The sequence below is a fragment of the Mytilus galloprovincialis genome, chromosome 3 (assembly GCF_965363235.1).
Source record: "Mytilus galloprovincialis chromosome 3, xbMytGall1.hap1.1, whole genome shotgun sequence".
NCBI classification, from domain to species: domain Eukaryota; kingdom Metazoa; phylum Mollusca; class Bivalvia; order Mytilida; family Mytilidae; genus Mytilus; species Mytilus galloprovincialis.
This window is the reverse complement of record NC_134840.1, coordinates 65,545,954-65,567,178: the sequence shown is the minus strand read 5'-3', so window position 1 is coordinate 65,567,178 and position 21,225 is coordinate 65,545,954. Positions and strand designations below refer to the sequence as shown.

Below are 21,225 nucleotides of genomic sequence, written 5' to 3'. Positions count from 1 at the left end.
AACGCATGGCTTTCTTTATCCCAAAGGAAGAAGCCCTAACCAGGATGACTAACAAAATAGATCAAGAATTAAGTGGGAAAATAAAACCAAGACAGCCGCTTGGAAGTTATGATATGTAGGTTAAATAAAAAAATCTTACTTTTACTATTTCAGGTGACATTTATAAAGTCAACTACCTAATATCATAAATCATAACCTTGCCAATTATAAAAAAACATGAACTATGTTGTGTTACATCAATGCAATAATAGACAAATGTAAGGGTTCCACGCAACCAAGTGTTTCACCTACTTTTGCTGTTAATCACAGGCTCAATAAAAATGAGGGTATAATTTTGAAAAATTTCTCTCTATACCATCCTTTGATTATAAGCAGCTTCTGTCCAGGTTTAGTAAAAATCAAGGATAGAATTTGAATCTAGCAAATGTTTTAAAAACTTAATCTGCGGACTGTTTGTCCTCTAAATTCGAAGGAGAGTGCAGTTTTAAGAAAGATACCGATTAAAAAAATACAATTTTCACAAATTTCCTTCCAGATAATTATAGAACTTTAATCACAGAGTCCATTAAAAAAAATTAAAAAAACACCAGTTATAAATAGCATGTAAGCTATGTGGTGTTACACATCAATGATAGATTAAAACAGTGAAAATGAAAAACATTTCAAATATAAAAAGTATAAGCTATGTGATGTTAAACATTAATGAAATAATAATAAAAAAAACCACCAGTTATAAATAGCATGTAAGCTATGTGGTGTTACACATCAATGATAGATTAAAACAGTGAAAATGAAAAACACTACAACTATAAAAAGTATAAGCTATGTGGTGTTAAACATTAATGAAATAATAATAAAAAAAAACACCAGTTATAAATAGCATGTAAGCTATGTGGTGTTACACATCAATGATAGATTAAAACAGTAAAAATGAAAAACACTACAACTATAAAAAGTATAAGCTATGTGATGTTAAACATTACTGAAATAATAATAAAAAAAACACCAGTTATAACTACAACTATAAAAAGTATAAGCTATGTGGTGTTAAACTTTAATGAAATAATAATAAAAAAAACCACCAGTTATAAATAGCATGTAAGCTATGTGGTGTTACACATCAATGAGACATTTAAACAGTGAAAATGAAAAACACTACAACTATAAAAAGTATAAGCTATGTGGTGTTAAACATTAATGAAATAATAAAAAAAACACCAGTTATAACTACAACTATAAAAAGCATAAGCTATGTGGTGTTAAACATTAATGAAATAATAATTTAAAAAAAACACCAGTTATAAATAGCATGTAAGCTATGTGGTGTTACACATCAATGATAGATTAAAACAGTGAAAATGAAAAACACTACAACTATAACCAGGTGCTCCGCAGGGCGCAGCTTTATACGACCGCAGAGGTCGAACCCTGAACAGTTTGGGCAAGTATGGACAAAACATTCAAGCGTGATACAGCTCTGAATTTGGATTGTGATCAAATTTTTGACATTACATGGTTTTTTTTTTACACAAAACAAATGTCAAGATTTTACAAATCAATTAAAGATTTCTTCTTCAAACTTTTTAAATCTAAAATTAAATAGTTGACACAGCATAGGTTTCTGACACAGAATGAATGTGGTCTAATGAACTTAAAAGTTTTTTTTTGCCTTTGAGCAATTCACTATGCTGTTGAATATTAATCCTCTCAAAAAAATGTTTGAAGAAATTTTCTTTTTATTTATGAAATCTGAAATGAGAAAAATTTAAACCCCCCCCCCTTTTTTTTCACATCCCCGTTTCCCTTTTTCCAAAACTGATAACAATTCAAATTTCTAATGGAGTTTGCAACAATAACTACTCTTTTAAATACATCATAAAATATTAAAATGTAAAATAAAGTGCTTGTTATCACTGAATGGTAAAGATTGGTTGGTAGTAAAAGTGAATATACATTGTTTATTGTATAAAACAATAAAAAAAAACTTCATCAGCAACATTTTATATTGGCAAATTACCAATGAAGTTATTTACATAAAGTTATTGGCAAATAAAAATAGAAAATGACATCATAGTCATGTCTGGCAAATGTCCAACATACATTATCTAAAAACATTTTAGATAAGATAAGGAAAAAAAGCTTCATCAGCAACATTTTATATTGGCAAATTTCCAATGAAGTTATTTACATAAAGTTATTGGCAAATAAAAATAGAAAATGACATCATAGTCATGTCTGGCAAATTTCCAACATATATTATCAACTACTATTCTATACAAAGAAAGATAACTCCAATTGAAAATTAATTGCTATTGCACAATATTGTGCAATTAGATATTTCTTGCTATTGTGCAATACTGTGCAATTGAAAATTAATTGCTATTGCACAATACTTGATATGGAATCCTGATTTGGACCAACTTGAAAACTGGGCCCATAATCAAAAATCAAAGTACATATTTAGATAAAGCATATCAAATAAGCCCAAGAATTTAATTTTTTTTAAAATCAAACTTAGTTTAATTTTGGACCCTTTGGACCTTAATATAGACCAATTTGAAAACTGGACCAAAAATTAAGAATCTACATACACAGTTAAATTTGGCATATCAAAGAACCCATTTATTCAATTTTTGATGAAATCAAACAAAGTTTAATTTTGGACCCCCATTTGGACCAACTTGAAAACTAGGCCAATAATTAAAAATCTAAGTACATTTTAAAATTCAGCATATCAAAGAACCCCAAGGATTCAATTTTTGTTAAAATCAAACTAAGTTTAATTTTGGACCCTTTGGACCTTAATGTAGACCAATTTGAAAACGGGACCAAAAATTAAGAATCTACATACATAGTTAGATTCGGCATATCAAAGAACCCCAATTATTCAATTTTTGATGAAATCACACAAAGTTCAATTTTGGACCCTTTGGGCCCCTTATTCCTAAACTGTTAGGACCAAAACTCCCAAAATCAAACCCAACCTTCCTTTTATGGTCATAAACCTTGTGCTTAAATTTCATAGATTTCTATTTACTTATACTAAAGTTATGGTGCAAAAACCAAAAATAATGCTAATTTGGGCCCCTTTTTGGCCCTTAATTCATAAACTGTTGTGACCTCAACTCCAAAAATCAATCCCAACCTTCCTTTTGTGGTCATGAACATTGTGTTTAAATTTCATTGATTTCTATTTACTTAAACTAAAGTTATTGTGCGAAAACCAAGAATAATGCTTATTTGGGCCCTTTTTTGGCCCCTAATTCCTAAACTGTTGGAACCAAAACTCCCAAAATCAATCCCAACCTTTCTTTTGTGGTCATAAACCTTGTGTCAAAATTTCATAGATTTCTATTAACTTAAACTAAAGTTATAGTGCGAAAACCAAGAAAATGCTTATTTGGGCCCTTTTTGGCCCCTAATTCCTAAAATGTTGGGACCAAAACTCCCAAAATCAATCCCAACCTTCCATTTGTGGTCATAAACCTTGTGTTAAAATTTCATAGATTTTTATTCACTTTTACTAAAGTTAGAGTGCGAAAACTAAAAGTATTCGGACGACGACGACGACGACGACGACGCCGACGCCAACGTGATAGCAATATACGACGAAAAATTTTTCAAATTTTGCGGTCGTATAAAAAGTATAAGCTATGTGGTGTTAAACATTAATGAAATAATAATTAAAAAAAACACCAGTTATAAATAGCATGTAAGCTATGTGGTGTTACACATCAATGATAGATTAAAACAGTGAAAATGAAAAACACTACAACTATAAAAAGTATAAGCTATGTGGTGTTAAACATTAATGAAATAATAATTAAAAAAAAACACCAGTTATAAATAGCATGTAAGCTATGTGGTGTTACACATCAATGATAGATTAAAACAGTAAAAATGAAAAACACTACAACTATAAAAAGTATAAGCTATGTGGTGTTAAACATTAATGAAATAATAATAAAAAAACACCAGTTATAACTACAACTATAAAAAGTATAAGCTATGTGGTGTTGAACATTAATGAAATAATAATAGAAAAACCACCAGTTATAAATAGCATGTAAGCTATGTGGTGTTACACATCAATGAGACATTTAAACAGTGAAAATGTAAAACTCTACGACTTAATTAAAAGTATGTTCTTGCTACAAGTGGGCCGATCTTTGCTAGTACGCATAAATACTTCTTTAGCAAGACCTAACAAATACTAATTTTTAGTCTTTGAATTGACACATAGAAGCTTAATATTTGTTAAATTTATTTGCCAACAGGTACACATTTGACAAGCAAAAGTTTATATATGAGATGAAATCAATAAACGAGGGGAGCAATGTCAACTGGTCTATGATTGCAAGAAAGTACAACATCATGAACAAAGAGAACAAAATTCCTAAAAATGCCGGACAAATTGCAATGAACTTTGCAAAAGACAATGGGATAAATGTTAACAATTTCAATATACAAAGCAGAATCAGTGGTAGAGACTACTTAAGAAGAGTTCGGAGAGCTAAATCTCGATTGTTAAAGTCTAGAATTTCTTTAGTTACCCCAAGACCATCAAAACAATTAAAAGGCATTGTTAGGAGTCAAATCAGCAAAGGCATTATAAATATTGGAATAAATATAGCACCTAAAATGTTCAAATTCAGCACCATCAACAAGGAAGGCCAATTAATAGAATTAAACAAACAAATATATGGAAGAAAAATACCTCTCCAGGACATAGTTCAGGCTGAAAATAAAAGACTTGACAATGCTGGGGTACTTCGTGTAACATCTGATGAAGAATACAACAGCATGACTCTTAATAATATTCAAAATAGACTAACAACATTGGACATCAATGCAGAACATGACATTGAAACACTAAAAAAAGTGTTAAAAGATGTAGAAAGAACAAGATATTTAAAAATATGGCATGATCATTCAGACATTCTGAACCATACGTATGTCAATTTTATGGTCTCTTACATGTATGATCCAGCAAATTTTCTGACAACTGCAGAATTCTCTAAAAAAAACATCCAACTATGAAGGAGATAGATGTCCAAAAAGTGGTAGAAAAGCCTCAGCTATATATATTAGGACAGTCAGGTATATTTGCTAATTATACAGAGTGCCAATAGAATTTCAACACATGTCAAGCTCCCATATGGTTTATTGTTGAATTACTGTGCGAAAGTGTTAATAACCTTCCTCCAATGTTTGATTGAACAACCCTTACCATTAAATAAAACAAATTGCAGTCATTAATCTTAAATAGGGCATAGAAACTCAAAATTACATCCAAATAAAAATAATTGGCTGACAGCATTTTGTGGATCAGCTGAAAGATATAATTTTGTCATGTTACTTTGACGTCATGACCAGTTTTTATTTCATTTACTCCTCTATAAAATGGAAATTAGAATTAATTTATATAGAATGATTGACATTTGTTCCGTCTATTCAAAGTAAAATCAAACATGTGGTTCACACTTTGAAATAACCTGTGTGTGCACCACATTTTTATGTTACTTCTTTACAGACAGAACAAATATTGCAGTCCTCAAATATGAATATTAAGAAGACCTGAATATAAGCAGGATAAGTTTGCAAGAACTCTTAAATTTAAGACTTTCAAATGTTACAGTAGGCTTTCATGTTTCCTGCACAGAAAAATGTCAGGGTGGGGTGTTTCTATTGGCACTAAGTATGTTGACATGTATACAAAATTAAATTCATCTTTAGAAATATCGACATGTATATATATATTTGTCTCTTCAGTGACAAAATTACAACATCAACATAAGAATTAAAACAATAACTAAGGTCAAGTGATTTGGCATTTACACTATGCAGTAAGTGTATTCAACAAAAATACATTTTTATAGCAAATTAGACGTAAAAAGTATGAAAAAGTTACATGATATACAGTTGTTAGCTTAAAAATATTGTTAAATGCATTAAAGCCCCTCCCTCAAGAATTATTAATATTCGGAAAATAATATTTACGACTTGCACTTAACATCTTAAGTGAAATTATAGTACCATGTTGACAAGAAAAATTGTATATATTTACAATACAATATTATTCAATTACAGTTTAAGACAAAAACATTGAAAATAATACAACTGCAAAATTGTTATAATAATAATGCCCCCCCCCCCCCACCCCCAAAAAAAACCCCACCCGAACAAAGTTTACAAACAACAGGAAATAGATCCTGATTTCATTTTACATTATTCACATAGTGAATTGAATTAATGTAATAGTCATACAGATTTGAAAGCATTTTCATCTTTTTCAAGAAGCTAAAATCTAGTACATACAAATACTGCAATACGCACTATAATTAATACCATTGACATGGTTATAGTATATTAAATAATAAATACTATAAAACTATTATATTTGAGGCCACTAAATGAACACTTTCTATATACCCAACAGCAAGTACTGACAAGGACCAAATCACCTACACTGAAACAAGACTAGACGACATTACAAAATTGGCAAATGGTACAATGTACAAGGGTGTCCACTTCTATGACAAACTGAGAATTTTTAGCGGTGACAATCCAGCTAGACAATTCGAGGCTGGTCACAAAAGGGGAGGAAACTACAGCTGTTTATGTGGAACAGCTTCAAAAAACCACATAAATCAAGAAAGTTGTTACCTGCAAAAACCACTCAGCCTTGACCAAAGAAGACAAACAGTTGTAAATGGGGTATGCTGGAAAAAAATGGAAACAGGGATCATTAACCCATTCCAGAATTTAAAAAAGGATGAACTTATTGGTGAACTTGAGTATAGGGGTATTGACACCTACAATATGGACAAACCATCATTACAAGAAAATCTAAACGAAATTCTTCATGGTATTTGCCGCCCCCCAGCTTTAATGCTGCTTGAGCCAACCAAATCAGCTGAAGATCTAAATATTGGTTCTTATGAAGTATTGCAATGTGAACCACTCCATGACATATGCAATTTAGTACACAACATCCTGATTGAATTACCACACCATGCCGATTTACCAAAAACAAAACAGGATTTGGAAAGTTTTTCTAACAAGGCCATTGGTGAAAAAAATCAACTTAAAGGATCTGATGCCAGGTGTTTTGCTATCAAATTAGCCAAATATGTTGAAAAGCTATTTATTGCCAATGAAGTATCAAAAGAAATCCATGACATGATAAATATTCTTGTAGAAATTATTCAAATAGCCTACAGTTCAGAACAAAGCCAAACTCCAAAAAATATTCTGAGACTATTCAACCTAACTTTCCTTTTCGGACTACTCACAAAAACTGTCATTGGTATACCTGTCAAGATGTCAACCAGAAAATTCTATGGTAATCACTACCATAGTATAGCAACACATTTGTCCCAAATTTATAGAACCATGAATACCAAATCCATCCTTACAGAAGATGAAGAAAGATAATTTGGGGCACTACGCAAAATCTCAGAGGCAACTACCAATAGAAAGCCTGGTTTCATCGTTGATAATGCCATAATAAGGTACAAGGCTCAACAAAATTCGGATGACAGAGCAGATGCCCTTCAGAAGCAAGAATCTGAAATCAGCCGTTTGTCAAAACATCTGACAAAAATGCCAAATACAAAAATTAGTAAAAAAATGTTGACAGAAAAATCTTCTTTACTGCAAACACACATGGCCAGGATTGCTGATTTTCTTGTTGCTGGAAAAGGAGTATGGTGGCATTACGAGGGCTGTGATGTTGTTTTTCATGATGGTCAAGATGAGGTACCAATCAGACCAGAAGGTCCCCAAAAATCTCATTTTCGGTCCTCTTCAGTTTTGTCTGAAATTGAAAGATGTGAAAAAATTTGGCTCGATTGTTTGAACAAATTTGAAAAAAAAAAAGTTATCACTGCCTCTCCTTAAAATAAGAACAAGAAATAAAGATGGAAAACTAGTTTTTCACTACAACACAAACAACTCAGGTATTAATACTATAGAGCAGATCAACAATTAACAACCCATTTCAGGCATTTTATCAAATATAAGATAAAGTCAAGTTATAGAAAGATATCATTGCCATATATGCTTTTATCTTAACATCATCAAATTAAAAAAAATAGATGGTATACAATCAAGTGTGTAATAATTCTAACTTGAATATATTTCCAATTTTATCTACATTTTGTTAAGATATAAACAATTAATAACTTACAAATCAAACTTTTCTTTCAGACTTGGAATCACAATCTGACAATGAAACTAGAACAATTGACTCTCCAGAACTGGAAACACCTGGAAGTGAAGAACAACTTGGTAATAAAATAGTTTTAAATAAATGTGAATACCTTTAGTTATATATTCAGTTAGGCATCACTAAAAAGAAAGAATTAAGGAATAAATACTGTAATTATAGAGTTGCCACCGTCAATTGTCAATTTGACGGACTTTAGCTCTAAGATGTGATGGCTAAATATGACGTCATACAAATGAAAACTTCACACTTGAGATTATTAAATTACCCGTAAAATTTAAATTCAGAAAAAAATCACATTAAAACGGCTAATTTGGGGTAGATATTGTTTTATTTATTTTAGTTATGACTGGTTAACTGTGTATTTGACAGAAACTTTAGCCAAGGAAAACAGTTATTACATGCAATATGCATTAGAATGAAGGTTCTACATTTGTACAAAATCAAAAACTGACCATATAAACATAATATTTGTTATTTTGTTTGGCTGTTAAGTATCAAATGAAAATGTTAAAAATAACATCTACAAACTCTGTTTATTGTATTGATGGCAATCATATTTTATCTATTTAAGCTTATAAGAAATGAACTGTCATGTCGTGTTTTTTTCCCTGAAGTTGTTGACATGATGTCTCTAAATGTTTGTGGACATTCAAATCAGAAAATAAAACATATATGAAAATTATTATTACCATAATGCAAGTATAAAAGATCTCATGGCTTTCCTTTCCAGATGTCTTTGATCCACTGCTCACAGTTGAAACAATACAATCTGGCCATGACAGCTGCACAAATAGGTCAGCCGAGCTGGAAGAAGACAAACAACAAGAGGAAAATGGTAAATATGTTAATCAAACTTAAATCATTGTTGTTATAACTGTATTTTATGTACAAGGCATTTATTGCCAATTTAAGAATATTGTGATCATGTTGATAAATTTCCCTTAAAATTCTTTGACTGAATCATAATGTACCTTTAATTTTTTGCCATTTACTAACTTTCACAAAGGTTTCACAAAAGCATCTGTTTGAATTGTCTCCACTTGAAAAAAATTTCTTCAAAACCATTCATTTTTTTTTTGGTGCAAAATATACCTGAAGTTGTCGTTACTGCACACTAGTGGCAAGATGCTGTCTACAGCAGAATGTAATCAGATCTCTGCCAACTTTATTGAACAAGTTTCTTCAATTTCATCAGGAACGGCAATTGGAAAAGTCTAGAAACCATATTAAAGGAAACAACAAAATCTGTATCATCATGCACACATCAAAATGATTTTTTTTTATAGATATTGTCGCTCCACTGCTCATAAATGTAAGTCTGCAATCTGGCCATGACAGCTGCACACACAGGTCAGCCAAGCTTGAAAAAGAAAACCAACAAAATAAGAATGGTAAATATAAAAACCGAACTTTAATCATTGTTGTCCTTTGAGTCATTACCAGAAATGGTATAAATTAATTGATATGCAAAGAACATTCAAATGGAATATTATACAATTAAAGCCCTTACATGAGGTGGATACAAGGATATATACTGCAGAATTGCTATTTGAGCAGTTAAATTGCATTGACCGTATATTGATATGTGATATACAGTCACTAACTGTATATCCCCTGTTTTATGACATTGACAATGCATTTCCGTAGTGTTTTATTCATGACACCTATAAAACAAACAGGTTAGCCGAAAATTTATCGTTTCGCGCAAAATTCAGAAATGATGGTTTTTACCCTAAATACTCCATTTAGAACAAAATATCAATGTTATTTGAACTCAGCTTGAAACAGGTAGAAATGCTTGACACAGCCTGCTTTCTACCTGCTTCTAAGTCTTGTACAAATAACATCGATATTTCGAGACAAGGTATGGTTATTCTATATATTGACCTGAAAGAAGTATATTAACTGAGGACAAAGTCTAAGGTCGATATACTTCTTTGTGTGTTATACCGGTATCCTGTATTGACCTGATAAATAGGCTATCATTGTTAAATTTTTTACCATATTTGTGTCATATTCTTTTTTTTCATTTTGTTGGAGGGAAATTTATAATTACCATTTTGTCTCCAAGACGTCATTTCATTTACTTCAAATTCATAAGATGACCCCACAAAGTACATGTATGTCATTGTTCAGATATTGTAAAAAATTACAGTGCAATATGCTTTTTACTATCTGATGTTTTTTTTATTTACCTTCCAAAGCATAGTTTAAAATGTGAATATCCCTTAACCAATCGAATTAGTTAAAATATACCAATTACATGTAATAATATTTGCAATTATACTGTTATAATTATACCTGCAAACTTTATTCCAGATGTCGTCGCTCCACTGCTCAATAATGTAACTCTGCAATCTGGCCATGACAGCTGCACAAATAGGTCAGCCGAGCTAGAAAAAGTCAAACAACACAATGAAATAGGTAAATAATGATACAATTCAAATTATTTTATGATATGATATTTGTTTAATTACTGATACTTTTTGTAGGGATAAAAAATATTATTTATCATATTTATTACTGAAATGAGGCAATATCTATTTTCATTTCTTTACAGACATGACAGATGCAAAGAAAATTCGCAATATAGATGTAAAAGAAATGTACAGGTCTTACATCAAAGGTAACTATTCTGCATCATAAAATTCTTTAAAAAAAAGCATCAATAGGCTTTTTGCCAATTCACACAATTGACCCCTAAAAAAAGTGTCTCCCTTATGAGGGACATTAATTCTTATTTACAATAGAGAGCTAGTAGAAAGAGCAAATCTATCTGTGCGTAATGTGAGTAATTTATAAGGTTTCCAAATCTTTTAATAACATTAGTTTGTTGTCAAATAAAATACTATGGACATCAGAAATTATTTTGCGTGAAAAAATTGTTAAACCGCCAATACATCTTTGCTTTAAAAGTGTGCAATAACTGAATCACATTGGTAATTGGTAAATGGACTATTGAAAGGAAAACTTTGATTTGCATTTCACCTTTTTTAGATGAACATTGTAAAAGATGCCTTAGTTTTCCTAGTAGTATATATATATGCAAAATACTTTTGAAATTACATTTTTCTCTATCTTTACCTTTTCTACCTTTTTCTGGCACCATTTTCTTGTGCCAGAAAAAGGTGATAAACATGTATAGCTTAAAATTTTGAAAGAAACTAGTAATTCTACAGCAATTTTTATGTAACATTTTTTTTAATTGGCTAAAAGTTGCTGTCAAATCCAGTTGTCCAGTATAACCATTTGTTACTAAGAAGGGACCGGCCATTTTTGAATTCATAGATCAACAAATGTTCGCTTAATACAATATTATCGAAAATAAAACAACACCTACCTCAAAATAATCGCTTTGATGTGATTTATCCAAATGGCATTGTCAGTAAAACCGCATTTGCAACCAATTGACAGTGAGAATTCTTCAACTGCAGTACTGTCAATCCTTTATTCAGTATGCAGTCAACTGAAAAGTTAAAGAATAAAAAAGGTTTAAAGCAGGTGCAGGAATTTATGAATGTACTATATCAACAGTGAAAGGGCTCTTATTTGTTCACTTTCAAGTTTATAATCCACATCAATCTGCACATACATGTACTTATGATTTACTGTTGTACTTTCAGTTTTGCATTGGAATACAGCCAGTAATGAATGTGTAAGGCCCAAGCTAACATGTATAAGAACAAACGGTAAGTTTAAAGAAAACAACTGCAACCAATATAAATCATTACTTAATTCCTTTGAAAATTGTAAATTAATACAACATAATGTATGTTATGAGAAACAGTAAACAGCCACTTTTCGTTTTTCTGCCATAGAAGGGTCCAAAATCTTTTGCACTTGATGGCAATTAGGAGTTGACTGATTCAATGTATGATTATCAAAGATTACGGTCCCACAAAACCTTTACATATACATGAATACATTATTCCTTTAACATGAATGATTCTATAAGTGTAAAAAAAGTTTTCATTACTTCCATTACTCGATAAAATAACAATCAAATTTTATTTTCTTTTATTTAAATATGTAGGTGCTGATAAAAGTCAAAAGAGTGTAAAGAGAAGATTGTTTCTACCTGGTACATGTAAGTCATGTTCATGCAAGTTCATTTACCAATAAAAATTACTGACGAGTGGTTGCAAAGTGATGCACATGAACTTGTTCATTAAATATGCTATTTGTAGTATGTATTTCATTCAATAATTGTTCAGATGTTCTCGTACAGATTATTGTTTTGTCAAGGAGAAGTAGAGAAAGGGGGAAAGCTACTTCATAAAATGGAAGTTTGCCCCTTCGGAAGTCAGTTAGTTACCCAACAATAGGTTGATAACTCCTGAGAAACTGGAGGTATTACATTGGCGTTTTCTAAATACGGGACCAGGACGGAATAGTAATGATAAAAATATGTATTTTACAAAATTGAACGGCGATGATTGGGAATCCGTAACTATTCGACTTTGACCGTGTATAGCGTAGTTTAGATCACGAAATTGGAAAGATTATGAAAAACGTAATGGTTTGCATCTATAATACAGAATCTACAGAATTGCATTTTTCTTTGTCAATAAAATGTTATATACATATACAATTGTGGTGCTTGATGTCAAAATTATGAGTTAAAATTCAAACTGAATTCTTTAATAGTTGTATGCAATATGGTCATGATGGTCTAGTTTTATATACATGTATTTGTAGGCAATGACTCTGACAATGATGACATTGATCCATTTGGCCTCAATGAAGAGATTGAAAATACAAACAATCCAAGAAGTGTATCTTCAATAAGTACTAAACAAACAGGTATTTTGAAATTGAAACTCTATAAGGTGCTATAATGATAAAAATGTTCCATGTGAACCAAGAATTTTCCACGACTTCCATGTTAATAAGGAATAACCATAAGTCCTCTGAAAACATTTCTATTCTGTTTTGAGCTGGATACAAATAAAATTTAAAGACAATGTACTGCAACTTCTTGTTCCAAATGATTACTGACTGAACTGCATTTACAACACGTAAACTATTATATATATGCATCAGGACTAATTTTGTTACAATAACTACATATTTACCTAAGGTACACATGTATAATTTCATGCATGCATGTATGTATACATACCCTACATGTACCTGAAGCTTCTACCATTTATATCAAAACAAAAGATGTATCGCTAGGTGCAATAACAAAAAAAATACATTTCACTTAATATTTCTTTTCCATCTCATTAAAAAAACTTCATACAACTTTTCAGACAAAATATCTGCCACCATTCTTGTGGAGACACTACTTGGATCAACAGAAGACGTAAAAAACTTCCAAAAATACAGAAGAATGGCATCTGAACATGTGGGCAATAAACTCATACTTCAACAATATGAGACAGCTAAAGCAAAAGTTGGATTCAAACTGCTTGGAATCTATAACAAAATGAAGTTATTTCCAAATGATCTCACCATGCTTCAACAATTAAAAAATATGTTAGAGCATTGGGGAATCAGTACAAGGTACTGATAAAGTAAACAATAAAAAATGACTGCTCAATTTATGAGAAAAAAAAAGAAAAAGTTAGAAAAGTTTATGTAAAAAAAAAAAAGAAAAAAAAGGAAAAAAAAAAAAAAAAACGCAAAAAGAGTCAGAAAAAAAGATGCAATGTTTTTTTTTTTAATATACTGTACATGTATTAATGTAGATATATATATATATATGACTATTTTCATAATTTATGTAAATTTTTTTTGGATTATATTATAATACAGTCGAACCTCAATACACCAAGGGGACCTGACAAAATAGTGACAACCTTCTCCAGATATCAACTATTAGCCTCCATATGGTCTTGAACAATGAGCAAGCTATGAAAAGACCACACATGACACATGTAAAACAACAGACAAATATGAAATACAGCAAAAAATGATTTCCAATAGATTCCTTTGCAGCTTCCTACTAGGAATAGTCATACAAATTTAATAACATCTTCTGAGGAAATCAGAGTTACTGGTTTGCTAGTTATATAAAAAAAGAAGATGTGGTATAATTGCCAATGAGACAACTATACACAAAAGACCAAAAGGAAACAATCATTAACAACTATAGGTCACCGTACGGTCTTCAACAATGAGCAAAGCCCATACTGCATTGTCAGCTATAAAAGGCCAATAAGACAATGTAATTATATGCCCATATTAAAATTCTGCTAACAAATCTAACATTGACAAGCCTCACTTTAAGTACCTTTTTTACAGCTTGTACAAAAAAATTTCTATTTTTCAACAATGTACGTAAATACATTTGTGCATTTGTAATCAGTTTGACTTTATATTTATTGATACATTTATGTTTAAAATTAGTTTTTATCCATAAAAACCATATTAAAAGATCTTCAGTTACTGCAGTGTTAAATTGTTAACTTTAATTAAAATGTTTTATCATTCCAAGGATTATGGTAACATGTAATATCCCATCTGATGTAACAAAAATGCATCTCTTTTCTGTTCAAAATGAAAAAAATATATAACTGAGTGACACTCAACTTGTTACAGAATTTAACCAGATGCTCCGCAGGGCGTAGCTTTATACGACCGCAGAGGTTGAACCCTGAACGGTTGGGGCAAGTATGGACACAACATTCAAGCTGGATTCAGCTCTAAATTTGGATTGTGATTAAATAGTTGACACATCATAGGTTTCTGACACAGAATGAATGTGTTCTAATGAACTTAAAATTTTTGTTTTCTCTTAGAGCAATTCACTATGCTGTTGAATATTAATCCTCTCAAAAAAATGTTTGAAGAAATTTTCTTTTTTATTTATGAAATTTCAAATGAGAAAAATTGAACCCAATTTTTTTAATCACATCCCCCTTTCCCTTATTCCAAAACTAATCTCAATTAAAATTTCTAATGGAGTTTGCAACAATAACTACTCATTTAAATACATCATAAAATATTAAGATGTAAAAAAACTGCTTGTTATCACTGAATGGTAAAGATTATTTTAATTTATCAGTTGGTAGTAAAAAGTGAATATACATTGTATATTGTATATAACAAAGATTTAAGTTGATTCTGGACAAAGAAAGATAACTCCAATTAAAAAAAAATCTTGCTATTGCACAATATTTTGCAATTAGATATTTCTTGCTTACTATTCTGGACAAAGAAAGATAACTCTAATTTAAAAAAAATTTGCTATTTCACAATATTGTGCAATTAGATATTTCTTGCCATTGCGCAATACTGTGCAATTGAAAAGACAATACTTAATATAATAATTTTAGATCCTGATTTGGACCAACTCGAAAACTGGGCCCATAATAAAAAATCTAAGTACATTTTTGGATTCAGCATATCAAAGAACCCCAAGATTTCAATTTTTGTTAAAATCAGACTAAGTTTAATTTTGGACCCTTTGGACTTTAGTGTAGACCAATTTGAAAACAGGATCAAAAATGAAGAATCTACATACACAGTTAGATTTGGTATATCAAAGAACCCCATTTATTCAATTTTTGATGAAATCAAACAAAGTTTAATTTTGGACCCCGATTTGGACCAACTTGAAAACTGGGCCAATAATCCAGAATCTAAGTACATTTTTAGATTCAGCATATCAAAGAACCTAACTGATTCATTTTTTGTCAAAATCAAACTAAGTTTAATTTTGGACCCTTTGGACCTTAATGTAGACCAATTTGAAAACGGGACCAAAAGTTAAGAATCTACATACACAGTCATGACAGTTAGATTCGGCATATCAAAGAACCCCAATTATTCAATTTTGATGAAATCAAACAAAGTTTAATTTTGGACCCTTTGGGCCCCTTATTCTGTTGGGACTAAAACTCCCAAAATCAATACCAACTTCCTTTTATGGTCATAAACCTTGTGTTTAAATTTCATAGATTTCTATTTACTTATACTAACGTTATGGTGCGAAAACCAAGAAAAATGCTTATTTGGGTCCCTTTTTGGCCCCTAATTCCTCAACTGTTGGGACCTAAACTCCCAAAATCAATACCAACCTTCCTTTTGTAGTCATTAACATTGTGTTTAAATTTCATTGATTTCTATTTACTTAAACTAAAGTTATGGTGCGAAAACCAAGAATAATGCTTATTTGGGCCCTTTTTTGGCCCCTAATTCCTAAACTGTTGAAACCAAAACTCCCAAAATCAATCCCAACCGTTTTTTTGTGGTCATAAATCTTGTGTCAAAATTTCATAGATTTCTATTAACTTAAACTAAAGTTATAGTGCGAAAACCAAGAAAATGCTTATTTGGGCCCTTTTTGGCCCCTAATTCCTAAAATGTTGGGACCAAAACTCCCAAAATCAATACCAACCTTCCTTTTGTGGTCATAAACCTTGTGTTAAAATTTCATAGATTTCCATTCACTTTTACTAAAGTTAGAGTGCGAAAACTAAAAGTATTCGGACGCAACGACGACGACGACGACGACGCAGACGCCAACGTGATAGCAATATACGACGAAAAATTTTTCAAATTTTGCGGTCGTATAAAAAGAAGATCTCATATAACACTATGCCAACTTATTAATGATAGAAACTCCTTCATCCAAGAAGAATTTAAGAAAGTCCATGGATTGACAAAAATATTTTTTTCAACATAATGAGGTTCGACTGTATAAAAAAATCTATGTAAAAGGGTGGGTGGGTAATGCAGCCAAGCTAGAGCAAATTACAATTATTTGTTTGAAAGTAAAGTTTTATATTCAAACATCTCTTGACTTGCACTAAGCTTGCCAGTCACAAGCCTGGACAAAAACCACAATTTTGTTTAATTAATTTAAAAAAAAAAGTATACATTTGTACAAGTTGTATATTCAGACTTCAGTTATTCAAATTCTGCATTAATTGTGGTTTTTAAAATGCAGAGTGGCCATCAACTAAACTCATATGTATTCAATATGTATATAATTATTATATTTTAGTATAAGAAGTTGCAAATTGGAAATCATAAATAAAAATAAACTGTTATATAGATACATGTACGACTCACTTTTTTGTAGTTTCCGTAATGTAAACTTTATGTTGCAATTAAAATAGCAACACTATTACATTTTCATGCAAAGCGCCAGTGTAGTATAAGAAAACAGTTTTTCCTCTTTCTAAAAATTTTGTTCAAGTTTTCAACTTTGCACATAAAGAAATGACAATGATAAAGTAGTCTTCACGATGAACTGTTAAATCTACAGAACCGGAGATCAATATGAATAGACAGAAAAAATATTAGTCATTTCTTATGATTTAATTCTGAATTCCATTTTACACCGTAGAAAACCATGAAAAAACTTTGATGACTAAATTATGTCTATAGGGTGATAACAAAATAAAGTCAGCCAATTAGAAGATGTGTTTTGCATATGTTATTGTATATAATATTGTTAGTATGCTACATGTGTATGCTCTCCTGGCGATCACAATTTGGTGAATAAAAATATTCTATTCTATTCTATTCGTACCAAGGCAGAGTTCAAGTACCGCACAAAATCTTGTTATCTACTTGCATGTTTTTGACTACATGTGTGCAACTATTCCAAATGAAGTATCCAAGATAAAGTCCATCTATTTAATTTGGGCAAATGACGCAAAATTTTGTGAACCTGTACATTAAACTGTCATAAACAAGATATGTGTGAGTAAGGCAGCAACCATTTGATTTTCTGGGGGGGGGGGGGGGGGGGGGGGGGGCTATGGTTTTTTTTGGAAAAAAAAGTTTGTTTCCAGGTTTTGGTGAAAAAAATAATTTGTTTTGGACCCTGAGTAAAAAAAATTGTTTGTTTCACCCTCAGCTGCCACTATATGTAATGCTAAAATTGAAAGAAAAAAATTGTCTCTGGTTTGTCGCTAAAAAAATAGATTGTTCTTCGCCGAAGGCGAAAAAAAAGTTTGCACAGAAAAAAAAACCATAGCCCCCCCCCCCCCCCCCCCAGAAAATCAAATGGTTGCTGCCTAAGGCTTAAAATAAAATATTGTCTGTTTCCCCAATCCTGACCGACCCTGCTAAAGCAGTGCTACCCATATAATTTTATTGTCAAAACTAAGTCAAATATTATTTTATTCATTTCCAATTCCCTGGCTTGTCGTATTGTACGATATTGTTCAAGCTTTTTGGAAAAATATAATTATATCCCTACCTACCTACCAACACCTGGCTTGGCAGGGTCCGGATTGGGGAAACAAACAATATATTAATTTAGGCCTAACTGTAAATCACAATATTTGAGAGCATGCATAGCAGATAGTGGTAGATCTAAAAATTTGCATAAGAGGGCCAGCTCCTGTCATACTTCAGTGATTCCCTAGTATATATTCAACCTAACAAAACCCAATAATGGGATAAACTGGAAACCTGGGTCAAACCCCATGCCATAAGTCATCTCATGAGACATACGCGGATGTGAATTGTTTTGAAAAATATATAAACGCATGTATCAAAACATATTTATAATATTAATGGAACTTTTATGTAGCCCTGTCTGCAGGGGGCTAGAAATTGGTATTATCAGTCATCCCACCATCTATATCACTCTGTTCAGCTCTTAATATTATTGCATATCATGTCTTTGTGACGTCAAATACGTTGACCCGGCCTTAATAACTTTGACCCGGACATATCAGCGACGACATTATATGAAGGCTTTTTGATCTCATTCGCTACCCTCACTGGACAAAAAGCTTCATATTATGTCTCGCAGCTGATATTTTACGATATCAACATGCAGATAATCTGATAATCGGTTCATGTCAGGGAGAAAATTCCCGCTATAAAGCAAGTCACCTGTTTTATACCTAGTGATGTAAACTTATAAACTATTACGCTAATTTCTGCATATACTACGAAATGTGAGATATTATACGAATCCGGGTCCGTACGCCCTAATTCACGTTCGCCCTAGTACCTGTTCGCCCAGGGTCCATTTGCCCTGATTTTTATTTTTTACTAATTGTTGTCTAGTGGCATAATTTTAATTATTTGAATAAAATATGTTGAAGTTTGTTGAAAAAATCACCGAATATTGATATTGCCGCAATCAATTTCATCATTTTCCCTTTGACTGCAATACAATGTATTTATCTTTGTTGGTATTTGTTAACAAAATAATTGTATTCAGTCATTCACTAATGTATGCAGTATAACTTAGACTAGTCTCAGAGTATTTTAATGAATGAACTTGTAAATCCGTTTTACAGTTCGTACATTTTTTTTTAAATGAATTTCAAGCTGAATGTATTATCAAAACAAATTTGTTTTTTATATTATAAATCCATCAAAAGACAGGTATCACAATAAGCAGTGATCCGAATTATTTTGTCATAAAACAATAAATTAATGATCCTTAACAAGCCATAAACTTTTAGATATTTCCATGTTTCCATAAATTTCAAGAATATATACCATAGAAATATATCTGATCAAGTTTATTCAACTTCAATGCCCTGAATATTAATATTTTTTAGTAGGGCGAACAGACTGTAAGGGCGAACGAACTCAGGGCAAACGGACCCAGGGCGAACATGTTACTAGGGCGAACGGTCCCGATACCATATTATACTTAGTTCATCTTGAAAGGCTTTTTCTTTTTTCCGTGACAAAAAATAATATAACCTTTTAGGGTTTTAAGACATTAGATAAAGATCCCTTTTTTTATTTTAAAACTTTATAGCTATTTAGACTACTCCCTGGACCAAAAAACAATGCAGCATTTCACCTCCCTAATGTATGTTCAATGATAGCAAAATCCGCACTTTTGACAAGCTTGCCTTATTTGTCATAAGGGGAGTCTGTACATATACTGTACCTTAGAAAAATAACAAAGACTTGATATAATTGCAAAAATAGCACGAGCGAACTCTCTTTTCAACACAAAATCTTGTTTTGGCAGACACCACAAAAGGTTATAATCTATAATTGGATAAATTATTGAGGGCACAAAATTTCTAAATGGAATGCTGATCATGGTTATGAATTGTTTCATGAGTAAGTTGAACATACATCGTTAAATCACTTGCAACAAGAAATAAAAGGTCGGCAGGTTGCAAAAGAAACTGCAAACCTCCGGTAATTTCTGCAGAACTCGAGTCTCAAATTGATACATTTCTTGACAATTTAAAAAACATAAATAATAAAGACCGACCAAAGAAGCAACTCGCATCTAGTTCATGTCTTCCTACATGTACCTCCTAAAACCAATTTAAGATGTTATTTATCTGTTTTTAACGAGCAGTCACTCTTCTGGCTTCAATCTCCATTTATGTAGACACGAGGTCTGTATAACACCTCGTGGTTCAAGCAAAATTGGCTTTCAGACACCAAAATCTTCGAAATCACAGATGTTTGCACAGTGAAATTTAACGCAATTGTATAAAATGTTCAAACAAACTATTATTAATTACTCTCTTACCGATGAACAACAAAAATCAGTGCTTAATTCAAGTAATTGTGTCCAAATTCTTCGTCCGTTGATTTCACTGCAGGTGCTCGTCTTCTCATGATTTCAAGCTTCCAATCGACCCAGCTAGTTTTTGATTGGTTATTTTCTACCGAAAGGCGTGGCCAATTCCCCGATAAAAAAACTGCTAAATCTGATAAACTTTAAGTATATTTGAAAAATTAATATCAAATATCTGTTAAATATTAAAAAAGACATCATACTAAACTACTTTTAACATCAACAGTGTATTTGCTATTAAGTTATCACCACATCTAATCTTCATACGCTCGGTCGGCCATTGCTGACGTCATGAATATTAATAAGGTAAATGGAGTTGTCTGCTCTTAGAAAAACTACGGGAAAAAATAGAGAATACAGCATTAACCTACCCGCGTACAAAGACAAGAAAAAGAAATTAAAGAACTATTTATGCACCAAAAATACATTTCGAAAATAAGATAATGGAAACTTGAGCCGGATTTCGTTTTTCATCCATGCAACACTGAATGATTTTTTATTATAAGTCAATAAA

The 21,225-nt window shown here is 31.4% G+C and overlaps 1 long non-coding RNA gene across 1 annotated transcript; it reads right to left on the bottom strand.

Annotated features, from left to right (window-relative positions):
- Positions 1–8,198: 8,198 nt before the first annotated feature.
- On the bottom strand, positions 8,199–20,942 carry LOC143066526 (uncharacterized). Its single transcript, XR_012975647.1, has 6 exons — positions 20,664–20,942; positions 11,574–11,699; positions 10,535–10,626; positions 9,326–9,593; positions 8,923–9,037; positions 8,199–8,271 (listed from the first exon to the last, which is right to left on the bottom strand). It is a non-coding gene; the product is annotated as an uncharacterized LOC143066526 (long non-coding RNA).
- Positions 20,943–21,225: the final 283 nt, after the last annotated feature.